This window comes from Fukomys damarensis, unplaced genomic scaffold (assembly GCF_012274545.1).
Source record: "Fukomys damarensis isolate Sample0158 unplaced genomic scaffold, DMR_v1.0_HiC HiC_scaffold_39, whole genome shotgun sequence".
In the NCBI taxonomy this organism is placed as follows: Eukaryota; Metazoa; Chordata; class Mammalia; order Rodentia; family Bathyergidae; genus Fukomys; species Fukomys damarensis.
This window is the reverse complement of record NW_022900951.1, coordinates 14,505,875-14,521,323: the sequence shown is the minus strand read 5'-3', so window position 1 is coordinate 14,521,323 and position 15,449 is coordinate 14,505,875. Positions and strand designations below refer to the sequence as shown.

The window sequence follows — 15,449 nt, the reverse complement described above, 5'->3', positions numbered from 1 at the left end:
CTGAGAAGGGGGTGGCTGCGGGGGGGGGAGGGGGAACGAGGAGGCCTCGGAATCCGCCTGTCACTGCGGAAAAAAAGGGGGAATCCTGCCTGCAGCGCAGCTATCCCAGTCTCCCTCTGGAGGGACCCGTGCGGAGTGGAGGGAGGGAGCGCAAAGACCGGGAAGAGGGAGAGAGCACGTTCAAGGCGGGAACCAAGGCACCGCTTGGAAATAAAGGATATCAGAATGGTTTTATCTCTGTCGTTGGCAAAAATGATATCTAAGTCCATTGTTGCGGCTGCCTAACTGTTGCAGCAGCCCGTGCAAACACACGATCGCACACGCACACACAATCACAGGGACGCTCATCCCGCAGCCTGCGATCCTTTGGGTGACTTAGGAGCAAAAAACTAGTAGCCTGAGGATTCCTTACACAGCAGCTGGGCGCATGCAAACTGCTGCTGCAGCAACCCTCAGCTCTACTTCGGTGGGAAGCTCTGCCTAGATCCCCAGGCTGGGGAGAAAGCAATGAAGTCATCGCCCCGCCAGTAGAAATTGGAAGATCTTAATAGGATCAGTTTTTCGATAAGGATGAAGAGGTGATGAAATGGAAGGAAATGGCATTTCCAATGGCACTTTTTGAAAATCAAGAAAAATAATAATTTCATGCAAAATCATTACAGACGAATCTATGTAAAAGCTGTATAATGATTTCTACTTTTTTAAAAAAAAAAGCAAAGGGGAAAATAGGCTGTTTTCTGGATTTTTAGAAAAAGCACAGAAAACGGGCAGTGTACGGGGTCCTAGCAGCCACCCAATTAGAAATCTGCTGTATTGTAATAGGAAATAGATATCTTGGATAAAATCCACTTGGTCTATAGATGTCTTGAATCTGGTAACGATGCGATGCGTAGCAGTGCGCTGGGTTTGGTCACTTAATGCCAAGCCAATAAGTCTTTCTTTTTTTAACAGTGAATATTTGACGAGGAAATGAAGGTACCTGCTTTCTCTTCACCTTTCCTGGAATTGTTAGAAAATGATACAGGTAGGAGCAGTGAATTAGCAGTAAGAAAATGGAGTCATGGGTAACAGCAAAGGGCTTTGCAGAGGTTCTGCTTCCTCCGACGCAGTCATCCACGTGGAGCCAGGAATTCCTGGGACGATCACTCCATTTTCACCCATTAGCTGCTTCCTAGTAGAAATTTCAGCAGCATTGATTACCTTTGACTCAAATGAAGAATTGTTTATCTGGATAACCTCAGAACAGACAAGGCAAAACTGATGCCCAAATATCCAGTGATGTAAGTACAATGTACTTTTAAGTAGTAATATTAGATGTTTTGTAATGTGCCATCCCACATGTACAAGTATATCCTGACATTTTAGGAACTTTTGCTCGCATCTGTTTTTGAGCAGTGGGGCAGGGTTTCTTGTAGCCACATCCAGTCCGGTTCATTCCTCTTTTGAGAAAAGAAAAGAAAAATTCTACGTTAGTATGAGTTTTAAAAATACTATACTGCCACCTAACTGAGCTCTTGTGTGGAAAGAACACTAACACCGCTGAAGGAATATCTCTTCTGTGCTGAGAACTCTACATAGGACTGCCTGATATAGGACATCTCATCAAATTTGAATTTCAGACAGACAATGACCAGTTTCTTTAGAAGATTAAGTAAGCCTTCTAATCACTTTGCGAAAAAGAAAAAAAAACATGCCAGGCTTGGTGGTGCATGCCTGTAATCCCAGCACTCAGAAGGCTGAGGTAGGAGGATCGCTGCAAGTTCAAGGCCAGCCTGGGCTACATAGTGAGTTCAAGGTCAGTCCACACTAAAAAGCGACACCTTGTCTCAAAAAAATATTATGAAATGGCCTTCTGGGACTAGAGTTCCTAATGCAATCAGGATTGTAGAAGAAAAGCTTAAAAACCAAATCCATGGCTGGGCGTGGTGGCACAGGTCTGTAATCCCAGCACTCTGGAGTCTGAGGCAGGAGGGTTGCTGTGAGTTCGAGACCAGCCTGGGCTACATAGTGAGTTCCAGGTCAGTCTTAACTACATAGTGAGACCCTGTCTCAGAAAAACAAAAAACAAAAACAAAACAAAAATCCATATGTAAATTTATAGTATTCATAGAAAGAAGTAAACATTTATATTAAATTTTATCTGCTGTTTATTGGAAATTCAAATTTAACTAGACATCCTCTGTTTTTTATTCTTTTTTGTTTTGTTTTTTGAGACAAAGCCTATGTTTTTGGCTGGCCTTGAACTCCTGGTGATCCTGCCTCAGCCACCCAAGTGCTGGGATTATAGTCATACACCACAATGCCCAGCCGACATCCTCTATTTTTATTTGCTAAATCTGACAACCTGATAATGTTACACATGTTCTTTCTAATCCTCACAGTTCTCTGCAAGATTCTTCCTATTTTCCAGATGAAAATCCAGCCTCAGAGCCTCCTCAGCATCTGTCAGCTCCTTCCCCCGTCTAATAGAACCCCATTGTGTTTAGGTGTCCAGGCGCTTCACACCTCCAGGGCCTACATCCCATTTAATCTCAGTCAGCCCTGTGTGTGGCTTCATTAGACTGAAGGAAAGAATTTAAGAGCCCATGGCTTGGGAGATTATTTTCCCCCTGTCTATTCCTCTGGATGAACAAGGAAACAAGTACCCTAGTTGCCAATGGCAGCTATTTTGTGACCAAGAGGAAAATCAACCTTAGGTCAAAGCCTGCCTACTCAGTAAGGAAGAGTTGAAAAGTAAAAAAAAAAAAATGACACCAGTGAGTTGCCTAATTAAATATATACTCTGCCTTTGCCTTATATTTAAGACATTTTGAGTCAGACTTTCTATTAGGTGCCACAGAAGCATCCTGCTAAGATGTCAGAATCCATGAGTGCTACCCCTTATGGCTCTCAATAATAAATAAACAAGTGGTAATCAAGATGTAAGACATTTTTATCCTGGATATATATGGGACAAGTCTAGAAGACTAAAGCCTTCTATTCATTTATTTGCCAGAAAGCATTCATGAAACGCCCATCTGGGCCAAACCTCATCATGCAATCAGCACCTAGGAGAAAAGCTTAAGAATCAAATCAACATTTAAATGTATCATGTTTTCAGGAAGAGGTAAGTATTACTAATTCCTTGGCCCTGCTCAGAGTATAAATTGGACTGTCAGGTCTTATGTGATTTCATTTAAAGTTTATACCGTTTGGGAAAATGTCATTTTAGAAACTGAAGTCCAGTACTTCATTTAAAACCGAGAAACTCTCTCTGACCTAATGACCTATACCCTGAGCAATACTGTGACCACCACAGTCCCAAACAATGACAGTTGGCAAGGGGGATATAAATAGTAACTGAATCCTAACATCTTGTATGAGTTTGGTAGCAGGAGGTAAATAAAAACATTGTTCTTTGTTAAGAAAAACAGGAAAGCCAGGCGTGGTGGCGCACGCCTGTAATCCCAGCACTCGGGAGGCTGAGACAGGAGGATCGCTGTGAGTTCGAGACCAGCCTGGGCTACATAGTGAGTTAGGTCAGTCTTATGTGATTTCATTTAAAGTTTATACCGTTTGGGAAAATGTCATTTTAGAAACTGAAGTCCAGTACTTCATTTAAAACCGAGAAACTCTCTCTGACCTAATGACCTATACCCTGAGCAATACTGTGACCACCACAGTCCCAAACAATGACAGTTGGCAAGGGGGATATAAATAGTAACTGAATCCTAACATCTTGTATGAGTTTGGTAGCAGGAGGTAAATAAAAACATTGTTCTTTGTTAAGAAAAACAGGAAAGCCAGGCGTGGTGGCGCACGCCTGTAATCCCAGCACTCGGGAGGCTGAGACAGGAGGATCGCTGTGAGTTCGAGACCAGCCTGGGCTACATAGTGAGTTCCAGGTCAGTCTCAACTACATAGTGAGACCCTGTCTCAAAAATCAAAACAAAACAAAACAAAACAAAAAACAGAGAAAAACAGGAAGGGGGAAGGAACAGAAGGAGAGAGGGAGAGGGGAAGGAAGGGAGGAAGGGAGGGAGCTTCAAAGAACCAAGGAAGAAAACCATACTAGAACAGAATGCCATATTGAAGTGGTTTATCACTGTGGCAGTACAATTTAGGAGCTAAAGCCATGGAATCTGGAGCCAGGTTTTCTGGGTTCAATTGCTAGATCTAGTTATGTCCTTGGAGAAATTGGTCGACTTCCTGTGCCTCAGTTTCCTCTACTATAAAAGAGAAATGTTAAAGATAATAATAGTGATTACTTTGTAGGTTTAAGTGACTGACTATATGTAGAATGGCTAGAAAGGGACCAGGCTCATAGTAAGAACTTTATAAGGGTCAACTGTTAGTGAACAGGCTCAATTCCGTGGGGTATAAACTTGAAGCAGTTTTTCCCTCCATTCTCTATTTTGGAATTTTTTATGGCAAATTTGCCTTTCATATCCTTTCATATTTTGGATAATTTTTCTGACTTTTAGATCTTTTTCAGCTACTTAAAATCAATCCAGTTTAAAACTCAAATGCTGTGTTGGTTTAAATCCCCTCTTCTCTTCTCACTGTCAGCACCTGCCAAGCCTGTGGCTCAAGGCACCTTCAGTGACCGGTGTATCTTCTCTAGTTCCTTACAGGATGTGTTCAGTTCCCTCACTCAGCCTGACTACTCCTCTGATCATAGTTTGGAGACCCGGGGGGAAGGAGCCATCAGCCCTTGGTTTAACAACCCCTGAGAGCCCCTTTATACATGGGCAACGCTTCCAAACTCCCTTCTAACAAACAAGAGATGGCCAGAGTGATGGTCATGGGTGGCTCTGACCTGAGACTAAATCGTAAAAAGTGTTGTAGGTTCCTCTTTGCTCTCTCTCTTGAGTCACTGACTATAGGAGGAAGCCAGCTACACATCGTGAGGACACTCTCAAGATGCCCCATGGAGAGGCCTGTGGAGTGAGAAACTGAAGCTTCCCACCAACAGCCACGTAAGTTCGCCATCTTGGAAGCAGATCTTCCAGCCCCGGACATGCCTTCATGACTGCAGCCTCTGCTGACATCCTGGCTGCAGCTTCTTGAAAAACTTGAGCCAAAATCACCCATCTAAGCTGGTCCCAATTCCTGATCCATAGAAACTGTGAGGTGACACATACTTGTTTGAAGATACTAATTTGGGGTGATTTTGCTGTGCAGCAGAGGTAACTAATACAAGTGGGGGTTTTCTCCATTTTATAGATAAGGGTTTAGTAAATTGCCCAACTACTGGTTTTTAACCCCAGAAGCCTACCTCTTTGTTTTGGCTTTTCATCAGACAGGGTTTCTCTGTGTGATTCAGGCTGGCCTTGAACTGACTATGTACCCCAGGTCAAAGTCACAGTGATCCTCCTGCCTCAGTGCTGGGATTCCAGGTATGTGGTACCATGCCTGGCTCCAGAAGCCTAACTCTTAATATTAAGCCATAGCCTCTCAGCAGTAGAAACCATTTATGAAACACTACTATGTGCCAGAAACTTTGCTTATAGTCTCACTGACTCCCAAGGGCTTCCTCTGCAAGGAAGATTTCTTTCTGCCTTTCAAAGGTATCAAGGTAAAATTATTATCTTCTTATGGGAATCAAGTGATGATTATGTGTATGAAGCTATACAAGTAAGGCATCACTGTGGTCCATTTCATTCTCGTCCCTTGCTTACTTGCTTGGCTCAAGTACAAAGTAGCTTGATAAGCATCTTGCTAATATCCCTTCCTCAAAGGGTTTTAACAGTTCAAAATGACCCCAAATGACACCTTTCCCTTGAATATATGCAAATAGACTGAGATGTAATGCAAAATATTTTACCTTATCTCAAGATTTTAATTAAAAAATGGAAAAACATTTTTAAAACACAGCATTTAATTTGTATAGGAAATAAATGAGTTCATAGAGTGTAAGTACTAAAAAGTAATAAAATGGCTGTAATTTCATTGTCTAGTTTTTATATCAGGCTTGATTCAATACAATTTTACAGGCTTTTTATAATATGCCTTGGAATTCTGGGACGGTTATATAAAAATACACACCATGGAAAAGATATTGATCTTGCTTCTTAAATCCATGAAACAATTCTTGCTCGTTTTAACTTTTCTAATTAATCATTAACATAACATTGGCCTTCAAAGTGCATTCCTAGTTGGTATCTACACAATGTAAAGGAAAGTAGAGAGACTGAATAAAGAAATTTGTTACAGTCAGGAGGCTTGGGATGTAGCTCAGTGGTAGAGAGAAGGCTTAGTATGTATGAGGCCCTGGGTTCCATCTCCAGCCACACAGCCAAGAAAAAGTTATTGTAATTAGAATAGTAAGGGGAGTTAGGCATGGTTGCACATGCCTATAATCCCAGTACTCAGGAGGCTGAGGCAGGAGGATTGTCACAAATTTTAGGCCAGCCTGGGGTACATTTTTTGAGACCCTGTCTCATAAAGCCACCACCACCACTAATAATAATAATAATAATAATAATAACAATAATAAAAAGAAAAGTGGGGAGGAAATATTTTAATGGGTCTCAATTATGTGTTTTTGTTACTTCTATAGGTCAACATACAATGCTAACCACTTTGCCTTAATAGTAAAGATAGTTATCTGTTCATTTCTTTATTTTTTTAATTTATTTGAAGTACTGAGGACTGAACCCAGGGTGTGATAAGCCACATCCCCATTTCTTTTTAGTTTCTTGTGAGACAAGATCTCACTAAGTTGCCCAAGCTGACCTTGAACTTATAATCCTCCTGCCTCAGCCTCCTGAAAAGCTAGGATTACAAGGTTCTGCCAGGACACACATCACCACCACATTCCTACTCTTACTCTTTCTTTTTTGTTTTCGTTTTCCAGATGCTTTCCATGGGGCATGACAATCCATAAGCATTTACTAAAGTCACTAATGAATTAACTGATCAGGAATTTCCCATGTCATTTCACACTGTGTTCATGTATGATAGAAATAAAGGATCCAGACAATGACCTGAAGAATATACACCAAAAAGAAAGAAGAAACGAAAGAACGATGAACTCAAAATGGTCAGATCAACTGAGGTGATCCCATTTGAAGGAGGTAGGTTGGAATAAAACGGCATGGAAGTTGTGAAGTGAACCGGATTCGCTTGTGCAATTGGCTCAAGTGTGATGATAAATTTTGCCAACTTGACTGTGCTAAGGGATGCCCAGATAGCTGGTAAAACACTGTGTGTTGGTGTATCTGTGAGGGGGTTTCCGGATGATTGATAGCCTTTGAGTCAGTACTGAGTTAAGAAGACCAGCCTTCACCAGTGTGGATGCGCCATCCAATTGGTTGAGGGCCTGGGGAGAACAACACAGTAGCAGAGCTGCCTCTCCTTGAGTTGGGACATGCGTCCTCTCTCCCACAGACATCAGATCTCAGCCCTTTGGAGTCTAAGAATTACACCAGCAGCCCTCTTGTTTTTCCAGACTGCAGATGGCGTATCTCACGGACTCTCAGCCTTCATAACTCTACAAGGCAAGTCCCATATACATTTTCTCTCATATATCTTTATATGTCCTCTTTGTTCTGCTGCTCTGGAGAACTTAATATATTCAAGTTTTGATTTCACTTTTCCTGAGAGAAATTCTTGCCCAGCTTTACAGATAAAAACTCGGTGTGGCATCCAAGATGCTTAAGGAAATGAAAAGATACAATGCCTATTTTATTCATTAGCCAGCTTTAATATCAACTGGCACAACTATTCCTTTTCAGTTCAAGATGCCTAAGTTTTTATTATATTCTAAAGCCGAGGCAATGATGTGATCTGCAGCACATTAAATAAGAATATGCACCCTAGAGCATAATCTTTACAGAATTTGTTTCTCCGGCAACTTCTCTACTAAATTCTCATAGATTTCATGTTAATACGAGAAAGTATTGAGTCCACCTATATAGTGATTCTATATAGTGGTTCTATACAGTGGTCAAATATAATTTTGTAAGATTTTAATAATTTTTGCAAGATAGAATGAAATAGGAAGAAAACTGTCCATATCTTTAAAGAGAGCTCATATATACTATTTCATCTATCCGTGACTGCAAGTTGCTTTGAAACATATTTAAAAAGATGAATTGATTGATGGGTGAATGGATAAATATGTGATGAAGAAAATAGAGGAAAATGTCAGTTGCAGAATCTGAGTGGCAGTACATGGATGTTCACAGAACAATTCTTTCAACTTCTAGTATTTTGAAAACTTTGATAATTTGCTATGCAATCCTGAAATAGTGGCCATTTGTTATGCCATTTGCATCTGTCAGATACTCAGATACCTCTCTCTTTCTCAATATATCTATGTGTATGTATTTATAATAAATATATTGTATATATACACAGAGGAGGAGGAGGAAAGAAAAGGAAGGAAGAGAGACAAGGAAAAGAAAAGAAAGAGAAAAGGAAGAAAGGAGGAGGAAAAGAGGGAAGGAGGAAGGCAGGGACAATGTTATGAGCTTCAGGGCTGGAGTGTAGCTCAGTGGTAGATGGCTTGCCTAGCACCAATAACTAAAAGTTAGCTTCTGAAATGTTTACCAAGTTTAGAGGAAGCAATTGGAAAAAATTATCAGAAAGACAACAGGAAAAAATCTTTTACATTGGGGCCATGGGTACAAATAATCCCTAGAGCAGATTGTATTTTCCCCCAAATGGTCAGAAGAGTACTTCTATCCCCACATATCCTGCTTACAGTATGACTTCTAACAGCATTCCCATTGAGAAGCGGGGTCTCCGTCCCTCCCCTCAAATGTGAGTGGGCATGGGACTGTGGTGGAGGTGACACTGTCTGACTTCTAAGGCTAGAGTCCCTGAAGCAGTATAGCTTCCACTTGGTTCTTTTGGGACGCTTGTTGTTTTTTCTCGTTGCTTGTGATAAGGAAGCCCAAGTCACTGTAAAGAACGAAACCAACAGCCAGTCCCATCTTACCGTCAAGCGTATCTTCCAGTCCTAGTCAGGTCCCCTCAGCTGATGCTGCCTGAAACAGAGATGGCCAGTCTGCCCTCTGCCCTGCTCACATTGCAGTTCGTGATCAAAAGAAATAATTGGAAGCCACCATATGTTAGAGGTAATTTGTTATGCAGCAAAAGATACTTGATGCAATGCCTAAGACAAAAATCACATAAGTTTTTACACACTGCTTTCCAAAATCAAAAGAACAACTATTTTCTATTCCAGTAAGAAATAGAGATTTTTAAACCAGTTGACACAATCCAACAATTTCACTCAAACTAATTCTGTTAGTCTCTCACTTATGAAACCTTTCCTTCACAAGAATTGCTAGCAAATGGCCAGTTTGGCTTGAGTTCATCCATCCACAAAGATTAACGAGTGCCTGTTATATAAAAAAACACTGTACTTATCGCTGTAGGGATACACAAGGGAGCAGCCAATCATCCTAAGCTGTACTCTCCTCATTAATTCTCTTCCAGAATGCTCAGAAACTTAGACAAATTCAAAGGTAATCATGAAAAATGAAGAATAGAAAAGTCTGCTACTTTACTGATTCATAAATAGGGCAACTCATTAAAACATTCCATACACTAGCCAAATAAGAGACAAAACATAAGTTTATTTTCTCATTAATTAACTGTACTAATTAACTAACTAAATATGTAACTTCAAGACTTTGTAAAAAGGAGATTTCAAAGTTTATCTATTCACTGGCTTCCAGGCAAAAGAGTACCTAATGAGATGTACCAATTAAATGGTTGCAATATTTCAGGCTCCTTTGGAAGCTTTATCTATAAGAATACATTTACACTAGGCAGGTCTAGGCCAGCCTCCATATCACCCCAGCTTTAGTTTACTCCCAGCTATCTCTTTTCGAAAGTAGTTTTGAGTAAAACAGGAAATTCATTAAAACCAGCCTATGTTAATGTGTTATGTGTAACTTCTTCTGGCAATCAACATTTTAACAGTACAGTAGCTGTTCAATCATAGTCTCGTTATAAAACTCCAACATTCAGTGAGACTATCAACATTTTTTGTAATAGTCAAAGAATGGGAACAATTCAAATATCTATCACCTGATGAATGGGTAAACAAAATGTGATATCACTCTGCAATGGAATTTTATTTGGCAATACATGAATTAAATCCCTTCTTTCCCTTTGTGGTACTGAGACTCAAACCCAGAGCTTTCCACATGCTAGGCAAACACTCTTCCACTGAGCTACATCCCCAGAACAGGAATAAATCCTGACACATGGTACAACATGCATCAACCTTGATAACGTTGTACTAAATGAAGCCAGACACAAAAGACTGCATACTATGTGGTCCCAGGCGAATCCATAGAGACGGTAGATAGGTGGTTACCTAATCTTGAAGGAAGTGAGGAGTGACCACTCATGAATAGGGGATTTCTTTTTTCAATCCTGTTGAGGAGGAATCAGTGCAATGTAATAAGAATCTAAGCAAGTGTGCTTTGTATTTTTACACTAACTACCAACTCATATCTTTCACCCATTTTTAAGTGTCATGTTAGACATGTGGGTGCACCACCCTGAACCTTCTCTGATGAGGGGCTTGCTACCCAGCAGCTGAGAGCCCTTTCAGGAGGTGTCTTAGTTGCAGAGAGCTACCTGGCCCAGGTAACCTGCATCTTATGTACAACGGGTGCCAGGTCTGTGGTTGGGCCTGCATAGCAGCTGTCCACTCCTGAATCCCTCCCCTCCCTTCACAGGGGTTGACTCCAAGGGTACCTCCTAATAAACGTCTTACATCCACCTCAGCGTCTGCTTCCTGGGGAACTCCACCTGACACAACTCTCATTCTTATTTTATGTTTTCACTATAAATTCATGTCACATTAAATAGAGAAAGGGGAACTATTATAGGAAAAATGAGGAGTGGAAAGGTACTTTTAAATTAACTATATATCAATACAGATAGCTAATTGTTAAAGCTTAGTGGTAAAGCCCTGGCCTAGCATGTGCAGGGACCTGGGTTCCATTCCCACCATTGCAAAAAACAAAACAAAACTAACCTTTCTATGAATCCACTAGGTGATTATGGCTAAGATCATGTCTAAAGTCTCATTACTCTCGGAGGAATCTGGGAATGGAAAAACCTTCTTAACCTGGCCCTTTCCTAAAAAAAATTAATCTTGGGCTGATATTTTGGGACTCCCTTGTGTCATCTTCCTCACTGGAGACATACTGGCCAGTGAAATTCCTATTTCTCAACCTTCTGCCTACCTGTTGACCCCTGGCTTTATCCAGCTTATCCTCGTTGGAAAGCTCATAGTTCTTAAGGTGAAACAGAAAGAGCTAAAGCCTCAACATTCTACAATAGATTAAATTTTAACATGTCGGGCTGGGGATTTAACTCAGTGGTGCCGCCGCGTGCCTTGCCAAGCATAAGGACCTGAGTTCAATTCCCAGTACCAAAAACAAACAAACAAACAAAAAACCAAATAAATTTTAACATGTCATGTAGTTATTTCTGAAACAGAAATAGAAAGAATTAATACAGAGACCATGTGCTGCTCCAGAATGGACCAGAGAAGAAAGTTGTTGGCATTCGTAGGAAAGGAAGCAGGTGGGCCATCTCCAGGTACAGCTGAAGAACCAAGAAGGGATTGGGGAGCATCTGAGGGGCCATAAGATGCCCCACTGTGACTCTCCAGGGCCCCAGGGCCCCAGACCTGCTCCTGACTCATCCCAGACCATTTGCATATCTCACACCTCTGCTCCTGGACACAGAAGCTTCCACTTGCAGCTTGGTGTTAGGGAAGGGTCCCATTCACTACCCTGCAGTGGGCAGGGCAGGACAGGAGGGTCCGAGTCAGCATCTGTGACACATTTTCCCACAGGAACACTGCTGTTAGAAACCACACCTCGGCTCTGTGGTTCTACTACTGTGCGTCTGCAGTGCTGATTAAATTTACTTTTCCAGCCTGGCCTAGGCCCTCGGTCAACTTTCACAACCCTGTTTCTGAAAGATATGCCATCATTTTAAAAATAAACTTTTGGAACAAAACTTCTCTAAATGGAAGCCTCTCCTCTTGTCTCTTCCTCTATTTCCTCCTCCTCCACTACCACCTCTTCCTCCTTCTCTATCCTTCTTCCTCATCCATTCTTCTTCTTTTGCCTGGCCTAGGCCCTCGGTCAACTTTCACAACCCTGTTTCTGAAAGATATGCCATCATTTTAAAAATAAACTTTTGGAACAAAACTTCTCTAAATGGAAGCCTCTCCTCTTGTCTCTTCCTCTATTTCCTCCTCCTCCACTACCACCTCTTCCTCCTTCTCTATCCTTCTTCCTCATCCATTCTTCTTCTTTCCCCTCTTCTCTCTCTCTCTCTCTCTCTCTCTCTCTCTCTCTCTCTGTCTCCCACACACACATTAGGTGTTAATCAAAGGGTATAATCCTCACAATTTTCTAAAAATACGAGTTTCAGATGATGTGCATTCCATTCCTTTCCGTATTAATGAAGTTTTAGCAATTTTCTCTAGACCGTGATAACATAACCAAGAGTGCAGAAGCCAGCCCATAGGCCCATCCCTGTGGTTCCCCATTCACATTTCACACCCTTGCCTTCTGCTTCTCCACAAGCTCTGCTGCTCACCAGCAGGGTGACCCTGGATGAGTACCTCCACCTCTTTAAGTCTTGATTTCTTTGTAACTGCACTTCCCTTAGATTAGAGCTCAAACATTGTCAAGTTGTATTACCATAATGTGACTATCATGAAATGGATGCAACCTGGCCTATGTTCACTCAGCAACTAAAAAGCTTTCTCTGCCTCAATGGCACATTAAACATGGTTCCAAAAGTTTCTTTCAAAATATCAAAATGGGGACAGAATTAGACAGAGTGAAACACTTTGAGGGAACAATGCTGCCAATCTGACACCATCTGGGAAATCTTGTCTATATTTTGTATGTAATGCATTCATTTTTCTTTTATGGCTTTGTATTTTGTGCATTTGCAGCAGCGTCTGTTCCACAGATGCCTGATCTGTGACAGTGTATAAAGCATGGACAAAACCCTGACTACATACCCTTTCCGATTTTGGCCAGTGTGCTTCGTCTGTTTCTTCTGTTTGTTTGTTTACTTGTTTGTTTGCTTGATTGTTTGTTTGAGACAGGATCTTAATATGTAGCCCAGGCTGTCCTCAAACTCCCAGCAACCCTCCTGCCTCAGCCTCCTGAGTATAGGGATTATAGGTGTGTACCACCATGCCCAGCCACTTTGCTTCTTTTTTAACCTACAGAAAAATCAGCATCCCACTTAATCCACTCTACATAGTGAGAGTCATTTCATGAAGTACATTGTCCAAAAGGAGCTACCCCTGTGTCCCGAGGGAATGACAAAGCCAGCCCAACTTCCAGCTCTCATAATACTTCTTGGTTCTCCTTTCTTCTCACTTGTAACAGCTTTCCCACGTTGCAAGTACTATGAAGCTCTGACTCTTGCATTCTTCATTGACAATTTAAAAATTCTGTGTAGTCTAGTGTGGCACATGCCTGTAATCCCCGTTTTCTGGAAGGCTGAGGTAGGAGGATCACAAGTTCCAGCCCAGCCTAGGCACCATATCAATTTAACAAGATCCTGTCTCACTGTAAAAAATAAAGAGCTCAGGGCAAAGGCCTTGGATTCAACCCCCAGTATAACACACACACAGGTACGAATGATTCTGTAAACTTAGGTGGTCCAACTTCAACTGAATGTTCAATACTATTGCATAGTCTTATAATTCACTTTTCTTCTAAAACATACCTGTCTCTTGAATTCGCCTGTTCTGTCCATTTATGTTTTATTGACATCAGGTCACCAAATATGACTATCTTTCTTCACATCTATCCCTTCCTTCCTTCTTTACTTTTTAGTAGCTGTGTCACTCCTTTGTTAAAGGCAAACCTCTCGTGAAATTAAGTATAATCCTTGATCCTGGATTAGATCATTCATCGAAGATAGGGGAAGTTGTTACAAACAATAGTATTGAGACACTCCCTGAAATCTGGACATGAACTATGTTAGATATATATCAATATTAAATTTCTTGATTTTGATTATTGCCTAGTGGTACATAGGACAATATTCTTTTTTTTAAGAGATGCATGCTAAAGTATTTAGCAGAGAAGGTTATAATCAATTTCCTCTTGGAAAAATTATATACATATTCATAATAAGGGTAGTGTGCATATCATATGACTATAATTTGAAGAGAGAGATATAGTACAAAGAGTACAATGTTAACAGTAGGGGGAGTCTAGGGGAAAAGAACACAGGAATTTATTAAATATTTATGTAATTCTTTTTCTTTCGAGACAGGGTCTCCCTGAGTTGCCCAGGTTGGCCTCAAACTTGTGATCCTCCTGCCTAAGATTATAGGAGCCACTGAACCTGGCCTTGTAATAATACTATCATTTTGAAATTTGTTTAAAATAAAATTTTAATTAAAAACAAAGCACCCCAGACTGTACCCCAAGTGAGTTCAGCAACTCATTTAGCTTTATGGAAGTTCCTTTTGGATAGAAGTTCTAGACAGTCACTCGAGTTGAATGAATTTGTTAAATCCTTTTTAGGCCTCTGTGTACAATGCCAGTGCATGCACTTTTATCAGTCTGTGCGTGCAAATTTGAAGGGTTCAGTGAAGGATCAGTTTGAGTAATGATATATTTGGTACAATGGCTTTTTCAGCTAATTACTGTTAACTACTATTTAAAATCTGCATTGCTTTGAAAGAGGTTTTAAAATAGATTTTAGTAAAAGAAAGGCAGACTCTTTCCCTTGGACCTCATGATTTAAATCCTTCTCACCTCCTTAGTCCCCCTCAGTCCTACATCTCTCCTTTCCTTTCCAGCTTTTGAAAGTATATCAGTTCCTTCCTCCACTCTTCAGCTACACACAGGGCTTCACTATCTTGGAAAAAGCCCTTCACTGCCTCTAGTTACCGTGCCATTTCTCTCTTTTCTTCTCCACCTCTCCCTTTCTGGAACACATGGTCAATATAATCTGCTTTTTTCTCTCTCTCTCTCTTTTTTGTAAGACAAAACAAAAAGCCATCTTAGTGCAGACAGAATGAAAATATGGAGGCAAAGCAAGACTAACCTGTGGAGCCAGGGATTTTACAAAATCTAATCCAATTCAATAAATATGAATTGTGCTCACCGCTGTGCTAAGGCCCAGGAATACAAATTGAATCAAATGCGGCAGGTTCAGTAATCAGCTCAAAGTCACAGACAGTAATTGATGGCCCACACCGAAGCCCAGGCGTGTGACTCCAGAATGCCCTTTGGCAGGAGCACGTGATGGCCCATGGGGTGTTGGGAAATGTGCTGTGCAGTGCCTGATGGTGACACAATTATTTGAATCATTTCAAGATAGAGGAGAAATGAAAGAACTGGCAAAAGGACAGCTTTCTGGGCAAATTAAAGATTGGCAAAGATTCCAGGTCCTGAGCATCTGTGACTGGCTACAGCTGAGAGAAAGCCAGGGGTCAT

General features: G+C 41.0%; 2 long non-coding RNA genes across 5 annotated transcripts in view; one reads left to right on the top strand and one right to left on the bottom strand.

The window, feature by feature from the left end:
- LOC104875905 overlaps positions 1-7,475 on the top strand; it is a 7,802-nt gene extending 327 nt beyond the window's left edge. Inside the window, exons 2-6 of one of the 3 annotated variants that reach the window (XR_002026012.2) lie at positions 952-1,280; positions 2,996-3,106; positions 4,853-4,958; positions 6,946-7,058; positions 7,372-7,475. This is a non-coding gene — a long non-coding RNA (uncharacterized LOC104875905). Of the gene's footprint in view, positions 1-951; positions 1,281-2,995; positions 3,107-4,852; positions 4,959-6,838; positions 7,059-7,371 lie in introns of all 3 variants that reach the window. The other 2 variants (XR_002026011.2, XR_002026010.2) reach the window with 2 other exon arrangements.
- LOC104875906 lies at positions 1,247-15,218 on the bottom strand. 2 transcript variants are annotated; one of them, XR_004515875.1, is made up of 3 exons: positions 15,058-15,218; positions 8,927-9,103; positions 1,247-1,439 (listed from the first exon to the last, which is right to left on the bottom strand). It is a non-coding gene; the product is annotated as an uncharacterized LOC104875906 (long non-coding RNA). The 2 variants fall into 2 exon arrangements; XR_784200.3 differs by having other exon boundaries at positions 15,118-15,218.
- Between the last annotated feature and the right edge of the window lie 231 nt (positions 15,219-15,449).